The 18,003-nt window shown below is 41.9% G+C and overlaps 1 protein-coding gene and 1 pseudogene across 13 annotated transcripts in view; both read right to left on the bottom strand.

Moving 5' to 3' along the window:
- LOC137237648 (uncharacterized) overlaps positions 1-18,003 on the bottom strand; it is a 548,551-nt gene that overhangs the window by 260,795 nt on the left and 269,753 nt on the right. The window lies entirely within an intron of this gene.
- LOC137250662 (GPI mannosyltransferase 2-like) lies at positions 15,428-17,225 on the bottom strand (annotated as a pseudogene).

Here is an 18,003-nt window from a genome sequence, read left to right as displayed (position 1 = left end):
GCGTTTAATATTGTGCCGAATGTTGACATCACTATGCTGTTAGTAAATAACCACAACAATTAAAACTCCAAGCAGCCACACTTATGTACAAGGAAACGAAGAATATTCCACACACATAACCAGCAGCTTAGAGCAAAGAAATTATCTCGCACATATCTCTACACATATGTAGTCATCAGCTAAGAGACGAAGTTCTTACTCACACATACACACGCATGTAGCCAAGTATGCGATACAACTGTTCCATTTTCGTGAAAAGTCTAGAACTTAGGAGAAATATGCCAGTGTAGCAACAGAGAGTATAAAAGCAGCGCAAGCTGAGGAATAACTAATCAGTTTGATTTAAAAACGCTGTAAGTGTTATTGTGAAATATTACTCCCAAAGTAGTCTAAATAAAAACCATTTTGCAATATTGAATATTGGAGTTATTTATTCGACAGTTCGGCGAATCCAACATTAGCAGAAGGGGTATATTTATTAGAAATCCCCAAAATTCGTTACAATATGTATGATCACAAATCTGACGTAAAAATTTATATATTTCGTAAATTTGAAATGCTCAACTATAAACCATAAACAGTTGATTAGCAGTTGTGTACTCGAAACGCACCTGCTGTGTGAAGCCATTCAGTTGAAATTTAATTTAGTTTAAATGTTCTTAAATTCAACTGCAAGCATCACTATATCTTGTTTTCTTTGGTTTTGGTGCAGATTATAATGTTCAATTTGTTAGTTTGCCGTTTTTGTTGCTGTGGCTGGTTTATTTAGCTAGATTTGGTTGTTTAGAAGCTTTAGCACATAATTCAGCTTAAATTATAATCATGATTAATTTTCTACAAAAATAAGCTTTGTAGCTGTGCCCGCCATTCCATTGCTTTCGCCACTGATGCTGCTCTACACACTTTGTAATTTGTTGCAGCTGCAAAACGCATAGCCAGCCAGGATTTAATTCACTAAGGTTTATTTGTAGTAGCAAAAATAGCAACAAACAATATCAAATGCCATAACAAATTATAGCGTATACATTTATCGTTTTAAGCTGAAACTCGGTTAAAACTTTGTTGGTTGCTATTCTTGCTTTGCATATATTTATCTTGCTAGCAACAGCAAATATAACAAAATTTTAATAAATATAAACTTGCAATAGCATAATGCAAATATACGCAAACAATTTGAGATATATGCACGCACACACGTATTAGTTGGCTGTATTTTGAGCTCAGTTCCTTTTGCGTTTTATGTTGATGGTTTGCTTTTTATTATGGGACGATCCACAATCGTTTGCATGGAGACCAAGAAGAGTTGACTTGGGCAGCGAAACGCATTTTGAAAGGAATATGTGAGAGTTATTATTATTATAATTATGTTAAACTGGCAAGACTGCATATATTCTGCGCAAACACTATTTGGAAAACGGTTTCCTGTCAATTCTGTTCCAGTTTTTTATTTTTAACATGCTTTTATTAGCTTGGCCTCAAGTATGATTGAAACTTTGCACACATATCAAGGCTCGATGACAATGCATTAATGTGATGGTGTGGTGACATAAGGTCAACGGCCATAAGGTCAATTGGCCTTATTACCACTTTGTATGGCCATAAGTTTGATTAAAACTTTGCACACATATCAAGGCTCGATGACAATGCATTAATGTGATGGTGTGGTGACATAAGGTCAACGGCCATAAGGTCAATTGGCCTCATTACCACTTTGAATGGCCATAAGTTTGATTTAAACTTTGCAAACATATCAAGGCTCGATGACAATGCAATAATGAGATGGTGGGGTGACATAAGGTTAACGGACATAAGGTCAATTGAACTTATAACCACTCCAAATGGCCATAGATTTGAAACCTTGCACATAATGCGAAAAACGCATTCCTTTATTAATGATAGAAGTGGATGCATGGCACATCTACGAAAGAGCATACTGGAGCTCTTTTTAACACGCTTTTATTAGCTTGTCCTGTATCTATCTATGTATCTATGTATCCATGTGTATATGTAACGGAATCTGGAGTGGAGCCGAGAGGCCCGGTAATGCAGAGCTCCGAGCTCCGTTGCACCTTTTGAAGCATTTTAAGATAGGTACTTTTAGCTAGTGCAGGCCATCAGACCAAGGCACCATAAAGAAGAATCGGGCGCACAATGGCTGTGTAAATACAGTGTGTCACCTTAGGGGAGAATCCCCAGTATGCGCCAATTGCCCTCTCGCAGGTGAACAACTCTTCTGCTACCTTCTTGGATCGCACAACTATATGGTCACTCCATAATAGCTTCCTATCCAGAATGACTCCCAAATACTTGACTTTATCGCTAAACGCTAAGAACGTACCCCCAATTCTTGGCGGTGTAAGATTTGATACTTTGTACCTCCTCGTGAAGAGAAGAAGCTCGGTTTTGTCCGGGTTGACTTCCACACCTGCGGCGGGCTGTACTCCTCGAGCAGCTCCAGGATGTCAGCTGAGTCCGTTGGCCTCACTGGAACCCAGGCTCTAGCCCTTGGTCGTGAGAGGATATCACGCGCCTCCACTACCTTGAGGCGTGCGCCCGGATATACCAGCTCTATCAGCGTGACGGCGGCCCTATAGAGGTTGACCGACCTGGCGTCGTCACAGGAAATTAGCTTAACATTGCCCTGGAAGCACCCTGCATCGGTGGAAAATGGCGGTGGACCAGGGTTGTCTTTTTAACCTTAACGGCCACCGTAGCGAGCGCGGCCTCGATCCACTTCCACTGTTGTTTCGGGATCCTGAAATCTTCGCTGCTCTCGTCTATAATGCCAATAATTTGCCGACCCTTGGCAATTTCGGTGAAAGACCGCGTCCAGCCTCCCTGCGTCTTGCCCCTTTTCGGTTCCATGGACCGCTGGCTTTTCGAGGTTTCATCACTCTCGACTAAAACTTTTAAAATTACTTGAACTAAAAAATTAAAAATAAATAATAGTTTAAAGAACTAAAAAAACACGCTTTTATAGCAAACCGAACTAAAAAATAGAAAATAATTTTCATTTAAAAAGGGTTTATATAACAGTAGTAGAAGGTCAAGCAATTGTTTATAGTTAATGACCTCAAAATAAAATTATAATAAAATTTAAGTTATTAACAGAATAATTTAATTCAGAGTAAAAAGCGTGGGGTGCTTGATATTGAATGTTACAATCATTCTATTGGCAACTATCTGAGAGGAAATATATGAAATGTAATTTTATTTTGCGGTGATTAACTATAAACGATGGTTTGACCTTATACTACTGTTATATAACCTCTTTTTAATTGAAAATTATTTTCTATTTTTTAGTTCGGTTTGCTATAAAAGCGTGTTTTTTTAGTTTTTTTAAACTATTATTTATTAAATCGATTTAAAAGACAAGAAAACTGAACAATTAACCCAATACCTCCCACCGTCCCCGTACGAGGGCACCTCTTCAAATAGCGAAATCTCTTCTTAAACACCGCAAATTAATAATGTAGCTGCAATAACGACATACCGATAGCGCAAATGGTATATGTGAATATAAACTTAGCTTTGTTGTGTCAATAAAGTGAAGTTTATAGCGCTTCAAAGTCAGGCATTTTGTTGAGTTTATTCTTGTGGAGTATTTGCTCATATTTTCCGAATATATTGTAAAACTACAGTAAACGATTTTCAGAAAAATACTTAGGGCAGATTGCACAAGCTTTAAGAAGTTGTATAGTGCTGAAAATCCCAAAAATGGATTAATTAGGTATAGTTTATATTGATGCCACCACTTGGGGACAATGGGCATATCCATTCACTTTTAACGCTTAACAGGTGTTTTTGAAAGGCATTACTATGGTGCATTGTAAGGTGAAGATGACCTGTTATGCACTACCATGCCAAATAATGGGACTGCAGAATTGAAGTAGTGCCACGTCGTCAAGATGATTCCGATTGGGATGAAAGTGATGATGAGTATACATGCTTTGCTAAAGTTAAAAGGGGTTAATGCAGAAAACTTCGGTGAACCAGTTTGGACACGAATTTCACCTAATTATAATATCGAATATCACTCCAATGATGTGGTTCAAAACCCATGCTTGGAGGCTACACGCTTTACTATGCAAAGTTGGCAGTGCACCCCCAGTGATTGAATTGTTATTCAGACGACACATTGTGCCACTGGAGATGTGTATTGTGCAAAAAACGCTTTTCGTGGAAAGCAATTGCTTTGCTCAGTTCCATACTGAAACTGCCTATTGGTCCCAGATGAGGGCAGCCATTTTTCTGGAAAAAGAAAATAAAAAGTCTAGTTTTTTTCTGTTAAATTTAAAACACTAGTCTCTCAACTAAAGCTCAAATTTTGATGAAACTTTGTAAAATTGTTGCACTATTCGATCTGAACTTATACTCCAAAATCAAAACTTAGTAGCAAAGGGGCCAAGATACCGGTGCTTAAAAATGTAATATACCTCCCAAGGATCGAATTTTTTTTGTTGTACCTTTTACGCGTTTGTTCATGTACTTAGTAATTGCGCCTCGGGAATGGCAGATATCTTGCTGCAATACGAGGGCGTAGTCGCTGACCACGGCGCTAGTCCATTCGATAGGATACAAGTTCCAGGATCTGCCCCCTCCAATTCAGGGTGTTCTGTCCATGTGACAGTGTAGGAGTCCATGTGACACTATAGTATTGCTAATTTGTACCCAGGCTCTCTGACACCGGGCCGCCTCAGAGAGTACTAATGGTCTTACCACGGTAAGGATCTCTACCGCGCGGACGACACTTCCTTCCCTTTTCAATTAATTAATACCACGCTGTGATTGTACGTCTGTCAAGGGGTCGTACGAACAAAATGAACAATTTAAACAATAAAATGAAATTTAGTCCTGCTTCGCAAGGAAAAGGACTGCACTATCGCAAGCGCCGAGGGAGCATATGCGCCCTAATTTATTAGCTACCTCAAATCGAGGATATAGCGACTCGGTGGGTGTAGGCACCAATATAGCGACGAAATTAGTTGCTCTGACAATACCGAACACTGCGCGCCTGCTGCAACCATTTTTCCCGGCAGTGGTCTCGCAACCTGGCCACTCAGAGCCAAGAGAAAAGGTAGCTGCAAAAATTATTTCTACCGTGAGAATGACTGCGATGGCCACTAAAGAGTTGCGATGGCAAAGAATTAGAGTTAATACCATCTGTTAATGCCATAGAGCTGCGCTAGTACGGAACTTGTGCTATTCGCTGCAGCGTAATATCTGCTGGCAGTTTCGCGAAAGTTACACAGTGGGACTTTCTGTGAAATCTGTCATAGAGGGTGTTATTAACTTAAAAAAGTTTTCTTAGCCGAAAAATAAAATAGAGATTATTAAAGTATTTCGTTTAAGAGCCGGCATCTAAAACAGGTTGATCTGCTTTAGGGAACAGTCATCTTCGCAAGCACTATGACGAAATACAGCTCAGAAGAACTCAGCCATTCGAACAAAAAAAGTTCAAAAAGGCCCTCGGTTGTTCTGAATGTCAATTACCCTTAATGCAATAGACTAAACTCTTACTTATCAAGAATCAACCTTAACATATGCAAAGAATGTCCTACGTTTAATGTGTCTCCATTCAATACATGTAAACAACAAAGCTAAGAGCGAAGAGAATAGTTCGTGTTTAGGCAGGATGCCTAACTTTTCCGCATCTGATTGCGACCCCCCCAATGCAACTCTGCAAATCGATACTCGATACTCGAATTAATTTATAACCACCCACACCATCACCCTCATGCATGTGCATGCATGTACATGCACGTGTATGTGTGCTTTTTGTCAGCACTCATGCATATGCATGTCGGGGTTGATGTGTGGGTGCCTTTCCCCTCCAAAACGGAGGATTTTGCGGGTCAACGGTTGTAGCTTGCTATACAACCGGCCTCTTTGATTTCAACAGCCAACCAGCACGCATTTGCCGCCAACGATCTCCACTGTTTTCCAGAATATATTCAGGTAATATTGTAACCAGGTTATATATATATATTCACATAATAAAGTTCACCCATTATAACGAGGAAAATCCTCCCGTGTTCTTCTTTCTTTTCTATTGAGTGAATCATCCATTGAGCGAGATCGACCCTTGTGCGCCTACCCACTGCCGGTTTACGACGCACTCAGGCCGAACATTTGGTCCTATCTCACCAGGAATTGGAAACAGCACCTTAACAATACAGTCCACAACATAATTAGCCCGAAAAATTCATCAGGAAAAGTAGTTTGCCCACCAACAAAAAAGTCTATTATTTAATACCAACGTCAAAACACTGAGCAAGCGACAGCCAGCTGAAGCCACTACAATACCATAAGCTACTTGCCACATCACCAGTATACAAGTCACCAAAAAATACCTGAGTAAGTGCAATATTTCTTGCCACATTTTTTTTGGTTAAAAACAACAAATAAAAAGTGCGAAAAATCAATTTAAAGTGCGTAGTGATTTCTAATTAACCGCGAAAAGTGTAAAAAATTTAGTGCCGAAAAGGAAAATAAGTGCAAACGCGTTGCATAAACCACGTTTAACATTCCTTGTGACTATCTGGTCTGTCCCCCCACCAGCGGTAAGGCTCTCCGGACACAGCACAAGGAAGAGGTGCACATAACCTCACATTCACATTAAAATCTCACGCCATACGGCTGTGGCAATTTTCATTTTCTTTTCAAGCACTTTAATTTTCACTAATTCAATCGACACAGTTTTTACAACAGTTTTCACTGAGTTTTTACACTTTTCGTCGAGTTGTTATATCAGCGCGCGCACTTATTTATAACAAATTTGAACGTTGAAGTGGCAAGTGGCCCCCTTTAATTCCACAAAAGACGTTGTTGTTGCTCTCCCCTTCTCCCTGGTTTTCGGCACAAATAAGCTGCAAAGTCAGTGAAAAAATAAACAAATTGAAAGCGTTAAATAAAGAGTTTTTTCTATATTTTAATCATTGTTGGTTGGGTGATTCGCACAGGTTTTTTCAGTTTTACAACCCCTTTTTAATTTGATCACAAATTTTAATCCATGAACATGGAATCATATATTAGATTGGCCGATCGAATAATCGAATTCGAGGCCGATTTTAATGACATCAATGCGGCTCTGCACACTGTACACACTCTTGCAATACAGCAAAAAGAGTTGCAAGCTAAGTGGGAAAAAGCAGAGAACGCCCTAGAGGAGTTGCTTGGCTCTGACACGCTCGACGCAAAGAAAATTGCAGCGGTCAAGATCAAGCATAAAGCGGCATATGCCGTATTCCTGAGATGCATGTCAAACATGGCTGAACTTCAAGCCAAATTGAAGGAGGAAAAAGATAGGGCAGTCAAACCTGAGGGAGAACGCGGGCGCGAACACAGTATCCGCCTGCCAGCTTGCGATACTGAGGTATTCAAGGGCGACTACCTATCTTGGCCAACGTTTCGTGACCTGTTCACGGCTATCTATAAAAATAACAGTCGCTTAAGCCCGGTAGAAAAGTTATTCCACCTTAACCAAAAAACCCAAGGTGAGGCAAACGACATTGTCAAGAAATGTCCTTTGACAAATGAAGGCTTCGAAACAGCCTGGAAAAACCTATGTGAGAGATACGAGAATAAACGGATTCTCGTGAACTCACAACTACAAATTTTGTTTAATTTAAAAAAGATAGATAGCGAGTGCGGCAGCTCTATCAAAACCTTACAGCGCGACATAAATAATTGCTTGGCATCTTTAAAAACACATCAGATCGATGTTTCAAATTGGGATGCGATTATTACCTATTTATGTTCGACAAAATTACCTGAAAATACGTTGGCTCTATGGGAGCAGAGCATTGACCACAAGACGGACATATCCAAGTGGGAGGATATGGACAAATTCTTGTCAAATCGTTTCCAGACACTTGAAACCGTGTCTGGTTTTACAGGGAATGCCACTTCTAAAGTGCAAAAATCAAACACGTCGCGCCAGTCGACGGAAAACCCTACAAAAAGACTTGGTGCTTTTCAAACCAAAGTAACCAAGCAAACAACAAAATCAATGTGTAAAATGTGCAAATCTACGGAGCACAGATTACGCAACTGTTCACGTTTTTGCGGTTTAAACCCAGTAGAAAGGATTAAATTCGTCAAATCCACAAATGGCTGCCTGAATTGTTTATCCCCAGGACACACAGTGACGAGGTGCACCAGTTCATACAACTGTTCCAAATGCCACTCTCGTCACCACACGCTCCTGCATGCGGACACACTTCTGCAACCGGCGGTACGAAATCCCTTCAAAGATGCGGATAATGCCCCATCAACTTCGGCACAGGCAAGGAAAAGACAGGAATCGGGACAGCCACCTTCCTCTGCGAATCAGAATGTCAAATCCTGCCATGCCAATTCCAGCACAGGCGTGCTATTAGGAACTGCTCGCGTACACATTCACCATAATGGTACCGACTTCTCCGCGCGGGCATTAATTGATTCTGGGTCTGAATGTTCCTTTATAACTGAAAGACTGAAACGCAAAATCAATTTGCCAGCGAGGAAAATGCATGCCCATGTTTCAGGCATCACAAATGCGGTGTCAGCTCAGGTGAAAGAAGCATCCAACATCGAACTACGTTCACCAGTGGATCCCTGCTTCAGCCTGACTACACCCGTACTAGTTCTAACGAAACTCACTGGGAATCTTCCATCCTGCCATATCAACGCAATGACTATGCAGGCATTCCCAGACTTGATTTTGGCAGACAAGAGGTTCTACGTCAACGAAGACGTAGACCTCATACTTGGCGGAGACATATATCCCCACATTATAATGAGCGGTATAAAGAAGAATGTGCTAAACACACTCTTAGCCCAAGAGACAGTGTTCGGTTGGATACTAACCGGTCGTATCGAATCACCGAATCCAACGAAGAGCATTATGTCTTTTTACAACGAGGTTGCGTTAGACAATCAACTCAAAGCTTTCTGGGAGGTAGAAAATGTACCCAAAAATAAAATATTAAATGAGGATGAAAGGTACTGTGAACAAATATTTAAAGAAACAACGCAGCGAAGTGAGAATGGAAGGTACACCGTGTCACTACCATTCCGGCAGGATTACCCTAACAATATTAACTTAGGACCATCCCTGAAGCGTGCATGCTCTCAATTCTTTCGGAATGAGGGGCGGCTAATAAAAAACCCAGATTTAAGAAAAGAATATGTTCGAGTGTTGTCAGAATATAAAACGCTCGGACATATGAGAAAAATTGAAAAGAATATTCCAACCGACGATTCGGATAATTATTTCCTGCCCCACCACGCCGTTGTAAAAGCAGAAAGTACAACCACCAAGGTACGCGTAGTATTTAACGCCTCGAGCCCTACGGCCAACGGCAATAGCTTAAACGATATTCTCCTCCCAGGCCCAGTTCTACAAGCCGATCTACCCATACTTATCTTACGATGGAGACTATACCGTTTCGTATTCAATAGCGACATCGAAAAGATGTATCGACAAATTTGGGTGAACGAAAATCACACCAAATTTCAACGTATTGTGCATCGCACTTCCCCGAATGACCCTATTAGTCTTTACGAATTAAAGACGGTTACCTTCGGAGTGAATTGCGCTCCATATCTCGCGATAAGAACGCTCCTACAACTAGCAGACGACGTCTCAAACTCGCACCCTACAGCGGCTAGCATACTGCGAGAATACATGTATGTAGATGATGTGTTAGCGGGTGGACATACGATCACCTCGACTATTAAAGCCAGAGATGAAATTCGTCAAGTCCTACACTCAGCGGGCTTTCCACTTCGCAAATGGACATCCAATTCAGAGGACATTCTAAGGGACATCCCCAAAGCAGACCTACTCAATGAAAACTTCCTGGCATTCGAAGATACCAGTTCAGTGAAAGCGTTAGGCATTCGATGGAATGCCCTATCCGATTTATTTTATTTTCAAGCAGGGACGCTGGACAACCCGGAAAACATTACGAAGAGAGCGATACTATCAGCAATCGCCAAACTTTTCGATCCCTTAGGATGGCTGGCACCAATGGTCATTGTGGCAAAAATACTCATGCAGAGTATTTGGTTGGAAGGCACCGCTTGGGACGAACCAGTATCTACCAGTACGCTGGAACGATGGAAAACCTTCACCGACCAATACCATGAAATCGATAAAATCCGGATACCTAGATGGGTCAACTTTTCTCCAGGAACCGACATCGAGATCCATGGATTTTGTGACGCATCCGAGAAGGCTTATGCAGCAGTCATTTACATGCGTGTCAAAACGGATGATAATGTCTGCACAAACCTACTTCTAGCCAAAACCCGAGTAGCCCCAGTGAAAACTCTTTCTCTTCCACGATTGGAGCTTTGCGGAGCCGTGCTGTTAGCGGAAATCACCGAATCAATTCTCAGGAATCTCAAGTTGGGACCAGTGAAAGTGCACCTGTGGACGGATTCAACGATCGTCCTCGCATGGATAAGGAAACCGCCCTGTTCCTGGTCAACCTTCGTCGCACATCGGATCACCAAGATCATCGACATGGTCGGACATAGGGACTGGCTGCACGTGAACTCAGAGTCCAACCCAGCAGATTTAGGCAGCAGAGGAGTACCTGCGTCTGAATTGGTCAACAATTCGTTGTGGTGGCAGGGACCTTCTTGGCTGCAAGAAGACACTTCCCAATGACCAGCACAAGAAAGTGACTACATCACCTCCGTAGAGGAAAAGAGGGCAAAGACCTGCGCAACAACAACCGTCAATCCTACCGATATTCTTCAACGCTTTTCCGACCTACCTAGGGCTCTACGGGTCTTATCACACGTTATGAGGTTCTACCGAAGAACCCACCCCGAAACAAAAAATTCATTCCAGGTCAAGTCGCACCTAATCTCCCCTGATGAAATTAAGGCCACTACACGACTTTTAATTAAAATCTATCAGAAACAACATTATAGTTCCGAATATAATTATCTAAAGGCCGGAAAACCAATTGCAGGGAAAAGTGCAATACTCTCACTTAATCCCTATCTAGACCAACATGGCATCATTCGGGTAGGAGGGCGACTCGGGGCGTCAAAGGACTTAGCTTTTAATGAACGCCACCCAATCCTCCTCCCATACAACTGCAGGTTATCCCGTCTTACAGTCCTAATGTTTCATCAACAAAGTTTGCATGGGGAGAACCAACTCATGTTGCGTCTGATACGCACCCAATACTGGATACCTAACATCAAAACCATGATTAGGGCTACAATTCACAATTGCAAAGTTTGCACTGTACACCGAAAGCGTGCTCAGACCCAACTTATGGGTATTCTCCCTCGCGAACGCACGACATTCAGCCGTGCATTCACGAATACTGGAGTCGACTTTGCCGGACCCTTCGACATTAAAAGTTACCGCGGCAGAGGGTGTCGACTATCCAAAGGCTATGTTTGCCTTTTCGTGTGTTTTTCCACACGAGCGATTCATCTGGAGGCCACTACTGACCTCAGCACCCCATCATTTCTTGCGGCTTTTGCCCGTTTTATATCTAGACGCGGATGTCCCAAAAACGTCTACTCCGACAACGGTACAAACTTTGTCGGAGCTTCACGATCCCTACGATCGGAATTCAAAACTTTCATGGCACAAGCCCGAGACAATGCTGTCTCGAAGTACAGCCACCAGTCACTCACTTGGCATTTCATCCCTGCGGGCGCTCCCCACATGGGAGGGCTGTGGGAGGCTGGAGTGAAAAGCTTCAAAAGCCACTTCAAAAAGATAGCCTCACCACACAAATTTACATTCGAGGAATTCCATACACTCTTGTGCCGCATCGAGGCATGCCTGAACTCGCGGCCCCTCAGCCCGGCATCCAATGACCCAACGGAACTTGAGCCGCTTACTCCAGGTCATTTCCTCACTGGCGGCCATCTACTGGCTCCGCCAGAGCCGGATGCTAGTGAGAGCCCTGCCTCGATGATCAATCGGTGGCAGAAACTCAAAGCCCTCCATCACACTTTCTGCAAGCGATGGAAAACCGAATATCTATCCGAACTTCAAAAAAGAGTGAAGTGGAAGCATCCCAAACAAAATATAAAAGTGGGAGATCTCGCTGTCCTCAAAGAGGACCACTTATCTCCCAACGAATGGAGGTTAGGTCGAGTTGTCAACGTACACCCCGGCGAAGATGACCGAGTACGCGTAGTCGACCTCAAAACCGAGAAGGGTCAAGTCAGACGACCTTTGGTCAAACTGATCCTTCTTCCAACGGAAGAGACGGATTGCGAGAAGGCTAAGTGCTCCTCCTAACAATCCCTCCGTTCCTCCATACCCCTCCCTTCAAAAAAAAATCAAACCCAAAACACCTTTTCCCCCGACTACCTACAATTAGAGGCCCACGGTTGTAATAGCATAGAAAGCAAATTAAGGAACCCGCGTCTTCGTGTCTCTCTACCCCTAAGCCTGCGTTTCTCCCGAGCCATATATTATAATCAACCCCCCGGTCTCGTGATGGTGCGAGTCTACCGGAGGGGAACCCTAAAACGTACTACGCGATGGCAATGGGGAAAGGGAGCGCGGGACATGAAGACGCGTTTCAACCACGCGCCGTGATGCCCCGCTATCCCTAAGCTTGTGGCTATGCCCTAATCAACCCCCCGGTCTCGTGATGGTGCGAGTCTACCGGAGGGCGATCCTACATCTTCTCTTTTTTTTTCTCTACCTCCGGTCTCGTTTCGAGTCTGCCGGAGTGACTCCTACACCTGACTACGGAGCGAGACGCACGAAGACGCGGGAGAGCGTACAAAAAGCTCGCAAACAAAAAAAACATTTTTCCTTTCCGATCTAAGTTTTTTTTAACAAGACTAACCGGGGGCCCCCTGAACAGAAAAACCCATAATTCACTCGCTCACCCAGAGCGAGGACACCAGAAAATCCCCGAATTCACTCGCCCGCCCCGAGCGAGGACACCAGAGACCATCCCATTCACTCGTTATCCCATAACGAGGACATCATAACAACCTACCGCAGAAGGGTGAACCGATCTGCCACAGAACCTAAAGGCTTTCAGCCCATTATCTTTCTCACTTTCCAAAAATTAAACTCCAAGTTCACTCGCTCACCCCGGAGCGAGGACACCAAAAAAACCCAAATTCAATTCAATTTCAAAAATTAACCCAAATTCACCCGCTCACCCCGAGCGAGGATACAAGAAACCACTCCCATTCACTCGTTATCCCATAACGAGGACATCATAAAAGCCTACCGCAGAAGGGCGAACCGATCTGCCACAGAATCTAAGGGCCTTCGGCCTTTCATATTTTCAAACTTCCAACAAGTCAACCCGAATTCCCTCCATCAGCCCGACCAAGGACCACAGAACACCTACGCACTCGGCCAAAGGCGCGAGACCAACAGACTGTATCAAGATCCATCCCATCACCCAAAATCTTGAAATAACTATTAAAAAGGGGGGGAACCTTCCAGAAATGAACACTAAGCTCAAAAGGCGCTGATTTATCCACTACTTTTCCCCCCTTGAGAAATGGGATCACAGAATACATCCAAATGTCCTACCTCAAGATGATCAAAACGTTCACATTTAAAAGTATTTTCAATTCGCAAATTCATGTATCATCGGGAGGAAAATGGACCGTACCTGTCAGGATTCTTGAATGATCATTGACGATCAATATGTCAAAACGCTTTCCTTCCTACTGGATATCATTACAAAATTTAACGTTAATGGGTGGACAGTCCCTTTCTGATCATATTCGTCAACATATTTTTAACAAGTATAAAGCCATTATTCAGTCAATCAAAATAGGGCGGAAATATTCAGAGAGTTGAAGGAAACACGATTTGAAATCCTCGATCACCAAAAGCAAACACATTTGATTCCAATATGAGTCCCAACTGTGATTGGAAGGCGATACTCAGTTTCCTTTTTTATCATTAAAAGTATTCATATTTGATTATTTCTTCTGTTAACTTGTATGATAATTCATTATGTATTCGGAAGGAGTAATCAAAAGTTAAGCACCCAAGTGCTGAGTGGGCAATAGCTCTTAGATGGTGAATCGGATTAAGGAAATACGTGAGATAGCGACTACTCATATGAACGACTGGAGTGACAGATTCCAAATTATCGTTTCACCGAACAAGAACCACCAAAAAAAAAAAAAAAAAAACCCCACCCTTTTTTTCTTATTTCTGATTTTATAAAATCGACAGCAGTTTTGAACTTGAGTCAAATAGCTCAAAGTAAATACAATAATTCTAACTCAACCACTCACCGAAACGGGCGTAAGCTGTTTCCTCCAATTGCAGACTTCCGATACGAGCGCGCAATTTGCTCCATTTCGGGTGAGGAATACGGGAATGTACGTGTGATCAATAAACGATGAACTAAATCCTAAAAAAGGAACACATCCAAGTTTCACATAAAAGCTGTATATATTTCCACATCTTACCGTATAACGCTGCCCCGATTCACTGCGATATAAAACATCATGCCTGGTGATCATACTGTCACGCTCAAATTGGATTCCAGAACGCACTCATCTAAGTTCAAACATTTGGCCTCCTAAGACCAATCCCAAATGCACGCACATTGTCCATAGGGCGCGTCTCATCATAGCCCAATAGTTTGCTACCTTTTGCTTTCAGCGACACATAAATCATAAACTCTTGATACACTACCGGCACCGAATCTTTGCGTAGCCGTACATCGAATTCTACCATATCTGCGCCACTTTCAACCGCATTCTTCCATCAAGCTATTGTATGCTCACGTGTCACATAATCTTTTGCTTTGAAGCTTGTACCCGCGCCCTGATGTCGCATATCTGAACCCGTCCACTCGGGATTCCAATAACGCGTCTACGCCACACTGCCATGATGTCGACTTGACTAACTCATGCTCTGGTGTTTCTTCTGAGGAAAAGGTTTTATGATACGCTTCAGGGTGCTCACTGCGTAAGTGATCCATAATATTACCTAGTTTGAACGGTGGAAAAATCAAACATTTTTTTTTATTTGACGGTAGAGTGGTCGGAATGGGGTAAATCAATATGCTCTTGTAAGGCTAGAGACTGCAAATTTGTCAGTCGGTGACAACAGTCGGGAATCGAAAACTTTTCATCTACCTCATACCGGTGCTTGATGATGGCTTAAGTGAATCTGTAGCTCCAGCATAATCCCACGCCATGCATCGCCCTATAACCCACAAGTACATTGCTTTGACTATTCACCTCCATAATCGACGAGGGTAAAGTCTCACGTACTCTAACAACATAAGTCTCAATAGCCTCTTATGGAGCAATTAAAAGTTCCGATTCATACGCATTTGATGTACCCCAACTGTCTGCCCTTGGCTCTAAATTGCTTATTATATTTGACTATATTTTTGTCATGCGGTATTATAACTTGTGCACTATCATTCAATACACTTTAAAACCATTCCCATCTTTTGGACTATGCGACGCAGTAACCATTACACCACCTAAACAATTGAAATGACGTATTGGCAAGGGCACTAAAGGGTTGCTACCAATCGTTTAGAGGTCAACTGTAAAGCCGGCGTCTATAAATATATTTGCAGATAACTCAGCAAATCGTTTACTATTATGACGTCCATCATAGCCAAAACCCATAGCGCGTGTGTTTTCGTTCGTTATCATTGAATTGAACTTTCATATAAGTGGCCAAGCCTTGCGCGGTTTGTGCTATGACAAGATTTTCATACCATTGAAGCCAGCTCGCATTTTACCACGTAGGCCGGCTGTACCATATGCTAAGCGCGTACTTAAAAGATCATTTAATTTTATCCAAGTGCTAGCAACATTAAGTGATTGGATTTCGTAGTTTCCCGTTTTTATCCCATTTTCAGCCACCGGTCGATAGCTTCACGTAATTCAGAAGCCACTTTATATAAATGTTCATTTGTTGCCTTATCAGCGAAAAAAAAACATGCCTTGTAAATAATTAATTTTAGTTTAATGGTTGAGTTTTGGTATTTGCTTTTCTTCTTCTTGATGATTTTATGGGACTTGTGCTGACAATCAAATGAAGAATTTCGCAGGCCAAAAGCTTGTAAGTCATTATGTTCTAGTAAACCAGTGATGGTATGAAAAAGCATTTCCACCGCCAATTCACATATTTCAAATAACACGCTGTATATTGCATTTTGTCTATAGTTTGTTGTTAGTTTCATTTCCTACCTTACGTACACGGCAGATTATTGCAAAATAGTGCTGTACCAATCAAGTAATAACGCGTAAAGCAAACTAATACAGAACCAGCCTTCGAACGCAATTTTTTTTGATCAAATGTCTTGGGCAACTGATACACCGCAAACCAATAAAGGCATGGTGTAGGTGAGCACAATAAAAGCGTCGATATCTGCACTGTACGAAGAATGTGAAAAACACCGTAAGCAGTAGCGCACGCAGCACCAACGTCAGCGATTTATATTCTTTAAAAGTTGCACAATAGGATAATTTGGCAATAATGTGCTTAGGAAAACTCTTAAAGTATTTGACGCAGTGATAGAGAAGGAACGCAAGCACCGGTAGTGCTAAGATAAAACCTGGTAATTGGTTTACTTCATATTAACGTAAAAAACCAACATTCCAATAATGCGACTGTATATATGAATATGGGAATGGAAATGTCTTATCACACCATGGCGAATGTTCAGGTTTTCTCTGACCAGCCAAAATATAAATTCCCTTTACGTCCATAATCCAATACCGCTGATGTATGTACTATTGTACGATCGGACATAAAAAAAAAAAAAAAAAAAAAATTGTTCGAATGCATAGAAATAGAAGAATGTTAAAGGCATTAAAGCCGCTAGGATGCAAGTCACCAGTTTCAATGTGGTAAAACAATGGTATGTCTTCTTGACATGATTAACTATGCTGTGACGTAGCATAAAATATATAGGATATCCAACATCCCTAACCTGCAAAGAAAAAATTCATTAATAAAGTGCACAAATGGGCATCGAAAAAATGTGACAACTGACAGCGTGGCCGGCGCCGCAGTTGGAGCACCTCTTTTGCGATGCCGGTAATCAAAAAAAAAACAAACAAACGATAACCCCGATGTCCTGTCCCATCTGCACCTGAAAATGTAAGGAAATTAATTACTAATAAGAAAACGAAAGAAAATTTGTTTATAACAAGAAATAAAAGAAAATATTAAAAGTTACTTACCATATTTCCTCCTCATTAATCACCAGCACCGTACTCCAGCCACGCATTAAAATTAATTGAATGAAGAAACGGCAAAGAGGTTTACCGTTTACTTCAATTCAGTTGAAAATTCCAGTCTCTACAAGAAATGATTGTTGATTTTGTTTTTGTATTTCGCCGTGGGCATAATTATGTATGTATGTTTGTATACGTTGTCTCTCACACGATGTAGTGCTGCACAAAATGTGCAGGCAGGTACCGAAAGCCCGCAAAACACAAAATCGGGATCGGCCTTTTTGACCCATACTGACACATCGGGCAGTCCAAAACATACTTACGCACAAAAATGAAGGAAGAAATCTCATTCAAAATTAATTACACCCTCATTCAAAAAAAAACAAAAAGAAAAAAAACAAAAAAATGTTTTTTTTAGTTTTTTTTTCCTGATTTCTTTTTCCGTCGGCACTGCTTATTCTTTTCTGGCTGGGGGCAGGACTTGTTGTTTTTCAACAACAAACATCACAAACAGTCATTATAAGGGCTCGGTACAAAAACAATACGGGTCCCGAAATAAAAGAATCCCGACACGACAAAATCCCGAAATGGAAAAAAGTCAACTGTTTCTACCGGCCTAGTGTGCTACTGCCCCAGTGACCTAGTTTTTTTTCAAGGGCAAGCAAATACATATATGTATATATATTCGCACGCCACAAATTCACCATACCAGCTGTCAGCTGACCAATAAATACACGACAGGGTTGCACGCCATCTCAAAATGGTACGTGCAGATAGAACGCGTCGTTGAGAACGCATCGCCAATCTGCATGCAAGCACCGGCAGTTGGTA

The sequence above is a fragment of the Eurosta solidaginis genome, chromosome 1 (genome assembly GCF_040869045.1).
Source record: "Eurosta solidaginis isolate ZX-2024a chromosome 1, ASM4086904v1, whole genome shotgun sequence".
Taxonomy (NCBI): Eukaryota; Metazoa; Arthropoda; class Insecta; order Diptera; family Tephritidae; genus Eurosta; species Eurosta solidaginis.
Note: the sequence above shows the minus strand (reverse complement) of the source record. Positions and strands in the feature narration are given on the sequence as shown.